Raw genomic sequence first — 7,595 nt, 5'->3', positions numbered from 1 at the left:
CCTCTCTCCGGGCACTTTTACAAATATTGATCATAGAGTAATTTCAGTAAAGCGCTATCATATTGCCCACTCCTTTGATCCATTGAGTACGCAGCCAGGCACAAAGTTTCTGTTTGAGAAAATGCCTTGAGTGGTAAAAGCACTAAGTAAATGTTTGCAGAAAAATGTAGGTCTGTGGTAGCTTTTTGGAGATAATCCTTGGACATCTATTTTCAATGTTTCCATGTTCAATGGCTAGCCAGCTTACAAGGAAAAATTCTAGATCCTGATATAATTTTCCATATAATAATTCCATATAATATTTACTGTTTAATATATTGCCCCATCTGACACAACAAGAAAAGATTAAGGTTAAGAGCCCCAGATACTTTCTTTTTAATTTTTCAGACAGGTTCTCACAGTGTAGTCCTCTCTGGTCCGGGACTCAGTATGTAGAACGCAGAGCCAACTGGAATGTAACTCTCAGAGATCTGTCTCCCTGCCTCTCTTTCCTGAGTGCTGGGAACAAGAGTATGTTCCACCATGCCTGGGCCACCATGCCTGGGCCACCATGCCTGGGCCACCATGCTTGGGCGTGAGATTAATATTTGAAGATATTTACCTATGAATAATATAATCATGGATCCTAAATTCTCAAGTGGATTAACTTCAAAACCATAAAAAATGGTCAGGTTAGCAAGATGATACTCCAGAAAATAAAATTATAAACTAATTATTTTCCTTTTAGACCCATTAGATAATGTGGTAGTGGGTCTTAACAAAAAGTGAAAGTGTAACATGTAGAGTACATTTAATGAAAATTAGCAAAAATGTAAAGCAGGGTTTTACAAAGAAGACATCTCTTGTTGGTGACAAAAAACTCATACGCTAACATGTCAATTCTTCTAAAATCAACTTACAAACTTAATAAACATTTCTTTGTAAAGCACACTGAATTTTCTCAGGATCATCTTACTCTAAGGATGTCGGTGAACAGAAAGCACACGTTTTACACTCACAGAACAGTCACAATTATCCAAACACACCCTTAAAACAAAAGCTGGCTACAGATGCATATTTGTGTAGTGTTTGAGCAACAAAAGAAACAGCAAACGTTAAAAGAAAAGGTTGGTTGTGTAATTTGGGCTGGGCACTGTGTAGGTTATAGAGCAGTGGTTCTCAGCCCTTGGGTCACAGCTCCTTTGGTGTGGTCAAATGACCTTTTCATAGGGGTCAAATATCAGATAGACTGCATATCATACGTTTACATTACGATTTATAACAGCAGCAAAAGTACAGTTATGAAGTAGCAATGAAAGTAATTTTATGGTTGAGGGGTCACCACAACATGACGAACTGTACTGAATGGTCACTTCTTACTGAGTTAATGTAAGAGTTAGGAAGGTTGATAATCACTATTATAGAGACAAAAAAAACCAAACACCCCAAACAAACAAATAAACAGACAAACAAGCAAACAAAAAACAGGAGCTCACTGATAATTGCCAAGTCTGGTGGGAGAGGGGCTCACGGACAAGGACCCCTGTAACAGTGAGTCAGTGCGTTGAAGGTAAGATCTCCAGACTGGGATGCAGAAGAGAAGACAGCAGTACCTGGAGTCCTACATCCTACTGGATCGGTCTACTTGAGGGACCACAGCAAAATGCAGCCAGAGCCAACCAGCTGCAGAGCAAGAGTGTGCGACTGTGTTGAACACATAGATATTTTGGTCATCATCTTCTGGTGGGCAATGTAAATAATGCTCAGGTGGCTTCAGGAAGAAGTGAGTCAGTGAGATCCACGGGCTGGGCAGCTAGGTGACACAACAGAACTCAGCATCTCGTGGTTCTGGCAGTTTGGGTTCTTGGGTGGCTGCCGTCTTTGATTGGCAGGTAGCCAATCTGTGGTTCCTTCAGCACAGCACTGATCCTCTCACATGCCTCCCTCCCATTCACTTTACAACAACACCCTTCATATTAGACCGAGCCAACCTGTCCTGACTAACCACAATGTCAAAAGCTCTGTCTCCGAGATCGTGGGTACCAAGGGGTCAGGGTTTCCATAGAGGAAATTTAAAAGTATGCCTTTCACTTCCTGAAACCAGTCATTAAAGATATGGAAGCCCGGGACAGTACACATGCTTGTAATCCCAGCACTCGGGAGACCGAGGCAGGAAGATTAACACATTTCAGGGCCAGCCTAGGCTTCATAGTAAGTTCCAGTCTAGCCTGGCTACAGAGTGAGACCCTGATTTAAAACTGCATGCGCACACGTGTGCGCGTGCACACACACACACACACACACACACACACACACACACACTACACAGAAGAGAGAGACAGAGACAGACACACACACACACACACACACAGAGAGAGAGAGAGAGAGAGAGAGAGAGAGAGAGAGAGAGAGAGAGAGAGAGAGAGAGAGAGACTGGGCCTTTTCATTAGCTACTCTTTATATTTTGGTTTGACTCCATGTTATTTCCTCTTCTAAAAACTTCATTGCCTTTATTGTGTACCAAACTCCTGAAATCACAGATCTCATGATTTAGTGTGATTTTTGTGGTTCTCCCAACATTAACAGTACTGGCCTATGTGCATGCCATACTGTCAGATTTGTTTTTCTTTCTCTCTTGAAAAAGGCTGTTGCTATTGATATGTGTATGGTGTAGAATTTGTTCTCCCTTTCCACCTTTATATGGGTCCTGGAGACTGAGCATAGGGAATCAGGCTTAATAGCAAGTGCTTTTACCTCTGAGCTACCCCACTGCCCACCAGTATGCCACCCCTTCCTCTTCTTTCTTCCTTTTCGCTTCTCAGCAAACTGCACAGTGTTACACAGCGTTGCTTTGAGAAAGCAGTCAGCGAAAGCCAAGAGCAAAAATCAAAGCAAAACAACAAGCAAAACAAACCCCAAAACTATTACTGAGGTGCAGGTTGGGTTGTATACTATCCGCAGATTATTTTCAACGAAATAACAACTATTTTTTTAACGTGATCATTTGGGGATAAGGTATAGACTTACACAGGAAGACAAACTGTTACACACATAGTGTACTGTGGTGGATAAAATTAATATATGCAATTAGTGTCCAGGGGACTTCATGTGCTGAACCCTAAGTGTTTGACTCAAGTGTTGACTTCGTTTTATCTGTAGTATAAAATGGGAGCAAGATAAAGAAAGGAAAAGAATGCAAACTCCCCACTCCTGGGGAGCTCACCCCATACTGAGACAATGGGCCATTTGCCTGTGAACATAGATCTGTACAACAGGAAGTGAGTACCCCCTTGTCTCTGTTTTTCTGCTGCTACAACACACTGGGTTGCTGTAAGCAGTGGAAGAGTGCTCTCATGACTGTGGACGTCAAGGAGCAAACTGAAGGTTCTGAATTCTTTCTTTCTTGTGGAGGTGGAGAGGGGAGGTGGTTTCCAGGCTTTGTGTAGTCGGTGTGCTCGTGATCAGAGAAACATACTGATTTTGAAGAAAACCTTTTTGTTGATGCAAGATCTTGTGATGCTCCAGGGTCATAATTTATATGCTATAGTTTAGATCTTAAATACCCCTACAGCTCCATGTGTTGAAGAACCAAACCCTTGGGTGGGACTGATGGGAGCTAGGGGAACATTTAAGAAATGAGACCTACTGGGGAGGTTTTAGTCACCGGAGTGTTCATGAAGGAGCCTGTGAAGTCTGACCGCTTTTCTTTGTTTCTTGGCCTGAGGTAAGTAATTTTGCACTGCTGTAAGCTCTTGGATTCTACCATCGGCTACTCTCACCAGGGAACTAAAGGCAATGGCTCAACCTGGTCATGAACTGTAAACCTTTTCTCCTGTAAGTTGATTTGTTAGCCTAACAGACGGATGACTAACATGATCTTATATAAAAAAACACACTAAATATTAAAACGTATTATGATCACGTTCTCTGATACTTAATATAAGTATAAGTTTGTTTTTATTATATTTACTGGCTTAAAAGGATCATAAGGAACAGACTATTTTATGATTTCATTAACTCCACTCTTGACTGAGATTTTTACTTTGCAGTGGTTGTTTTGCACATTTTCTGTGGACTATAAAGACTGTGGTAATTAATGGTCATGATAATAATCCCCTTGGCGAAAGCTGTTTCTTCCAAAGAAAGCATTGAGGGTTTCTTCCTACAGCGAGAACAGTTGGCTTAGTAAGTTGGCAGCCCATCTGTTTTTGAGAGGCATACATACCAACAGTGCTGTGTCAGGTCTGTAATGGTTTTTCATGGGAATTATAGCTTACTTCTGTTCCTGGGATGATAATTACTATTTCCTTAACAGTTCCCTTGGCAGCTTTGGCTTCCCAGAGTCAGGGGAAAAGCAGAGAATTCGTTTCACTATGCTTGCATTTCATTTTGAGGCAGGGTCTCACGTTCTAGGCCAGGCTGGCTTCTAAGCCACAGAGATTTTTCTGCCCCGGCCTCCTGCATGCTATAGTATAGCATGTGTATAGGTGTGAGGGAATAGGTGTGAGCCACTGCAGTTGGCTTAGCATCGTCTGTGTGTTTATCTCAGTCTCTGAACTTGGACTGCATAATCATATTATCAGCTTATACTTGTATATTTTTTTATACCTTCAAGCCTTGGTTAATTTTCACTAGCTCTCCACACACAATAGACATGGAGGTGTCCCCCCTGCTTTACAGGGAAGGAGGAGCCCAGAGCTCAGAAAGATCTCAGTGGAGGCTTCATAGTAAGTTTCTGAAGTCAGTGGTTAGAAACCACATCCTTGATAAGCAGACGATTGCTGTTTCGGGTCGAGGATTCCTCCCTGCTGTGGAGCAGGCAAAACCTGCTCTGGTTCTAGATGGTAACGACATCTTGATATCTCTGCGGTAAGAAGTAAACAGCCCTGCAGTTAAATCCTGAGACGGGCAAGCCTGGAAACCATGCCTGGTTGGTTGTTGGGTATTTATTCTGCCAGAACATAGTCTTTTCTCAGTGGAACTTCGTTCTCTTTGGCCAACAAATATCTTTTGCATTAGTCAAAAACAAATTATTTTAAGTGAAAGTTCAGGGTTGGAAGGGTTGCTCAGAGTCTGTGAACATTGGTCACTCTTCCAGAAGAACCAGGTTTGATTTCCAGAGCCCAGATGGTGGCTCCCAATCATCTGTAACTCCAGTTCAAGGGAATTCAACGCCCCCTTCTGGCCTCCACAGGCACTACATGCATGTGTTACATTGACATACATGTAGGCAAAACACTCATACATACATTAAGACACTTTAAAAATAAAACAGAGGTGCTTATACAAATGCCTTTTTCTGTTATAAAGAATCTCATTTGTGAAATATTTACTCTGTAAAACCAAGCTATTTTAGAATTCAATATGGAAGGCTTGCCACTAAACCACCAATGCAACTAAGGTACAATGTAGACAAAGAACAAAGGAAAACTGATGATTCCATGACTTAACATGCCACGTGTTAGCATAGAGATGCTTATCCTTCACGTGGCTTGTACATTGTTTTAATAAGGTACAGTTCCTACCAATAAATTCTGCTTTTTCTACCATATAGCATATTTATTCATATTTTAAAATGCTCTTGAAATAACAGGAGAGGAAATTTAACCAAAATGGTGGAGCAACAGCACGAATATATAATTTACATAAAAGCAACTTAAGCTCTCCTAAGCATGAGAGCTTGTTTATTAGCGCAGCAATCAAAAACTTCACTACACGAACTTTTCTCTTACCACATGGAAAGAAACTAAATTTGACAGTCTCGAGCATTGGTAAAAAGAAAGTGGCGAACTTGTTTTGGGCTAGCTGAATGTCTAATGGAGCAGAAATCATGGCACTCACGTGGTGACTTTAATAAACAGAGCTAGAACTAGCAGTTCTGGTCCCGGACTTTCATGTTCGAAGCATTCTCAAAGCTGTGTCTACGGAGACATATGAAAGGCTACTTACCACACAGCCCTCAGATGGCCAATGGTCATGATTCTCAACCTGTGCTTCGTAACTCTTTTAGGGATTTCATATCAGATACCCTGCATATCAGATATTTACAATATCAATTACATAGCAAAACTACAGTTATGAAGTAACGATGAAATAATTTTATGGCTGGGGGTTCACCACAACATGGGGAATTGTATTAAAGGGTCACAGCAGGAAGGTTGGGGACCACGGGACTATGCACTACACCTCAGGATGCTTGAGCTGTTAGGTATTCGGTAAACACTTTTCTTATTTTCTCTGTGGAAGTACGGGTGTGGAAGGCGGCATCTTCCTGTGTGTTGGTCCTCATACTCTCCACATTCGTCCCACCAGAAAACCCTAAGGTTCCCCAGGGCCGTTTGTCCTGAAGCAGTTGCAAATGTTTTACCTCAAGTCTGGAGAACTGATGCCCCGCAGAGTGAAAGTACTAACTGAGTGTCTTAGAAAGGCCAGTGCTTTCCTGCCCTGGATTGCTTGCTGTATCACCCCACACTCCTCCATGACTCAATCCGCCTTCGGATGGACTATGGCCGTGGTTCTTAACCTGTGGTTTGTGACTTTGGGGGGGCAGAAGTCACATATCAGATATCCTGCATATCAGATACTTACAGTACAATCCTAACAGTAAACAAACTGCACTTACACCCTCATCTTTTCCTGTGGGGATCTGACCTTCTACCACTCCTTGTCATGTGAATTCTATGAGCTTCTTGGTGCTGTTCCACGGTCATTGAATTAGTAGACACAGGGGATACCCATGCCCTTCCAGCAAAGGGTCCCTGACATTGGTATTCTCAGCATCTGTGCATCATGTTGTTGTCTTTCTCCACTCTGTGGACCTTCTCTTCATTTCCACCAGGGTCATGCAAGCCCTTGACTCAAAGATGCTTCACGTGCTCAGTAGGAATCCTTGATTCCCAGCTTCCCTCTGTTCTTCTTATTAGACTTGTCTATCATACCTGTTGTCCCCTTGACTTCTATTTTTCTATCATGTTTTCATTTTTCTGGCATCTCCTTCTCAAAGCCTAGAGCATGCCATTTTCCACTTAAGTATCACGCAAACTCCTTATTCCATTTGTATGATTGTATTTAACTCCGGCCGCCCTGCTTAGCCCCCGTCTAAGTTGATGTGCAACCCAGGATTTTCCCAACACCTGCCTCTTCCTTCTCTTTCTCATTGGAACCAGAGTGCTGTGAGACCAAAGCCACAGCATTCCATCACTGCCTGCTCTACCACTGTATCACTTGGTACCTACTGATAACTTATAATCCTTCCATTGATTACTGCTCTGGCCACCTCTTGTTGCTGAGTGATGTGGGAGGGCCCAGTTTCCTGTGGGCAGTGTCACCTCTGAGCTGGTGGTCACCCTAGGTACGGTAAGAAAGCATCCTGAGCAAGCCCTAAGAGCGAACCAGTAAGCTACAATCCCCATGTACCAGTCCTGAAGTGAGTTCTAGGCCTGGCTTTCTGGGATGATGAGACTAAAAGCTCCAAGATGAAATAAAATCTTTCCTTCCCTTGATGCTCTTGTTGACAGTGTTTTACCACAGCCATGGAAAGCCAGCTGAGACCATTTCTAGGGCCCTATCATCCGCATCTCTAAGTCAGTGAGTCCCGTTCCTGTACAAACCCCTGC

This window comes from Micromys minutus (assembly GCF_963924665.1).
Source record: "Micromys minutus genome assembly, chromosome: 1".
Lineage (NCBI taxonomy): Eukaryota > Metazoa > Chordata > Mammalia > Rodentia > Muridae > Micromys > Micromys minutus.
Note: the sequence above shows the minus strand (reverse complement) of the source record.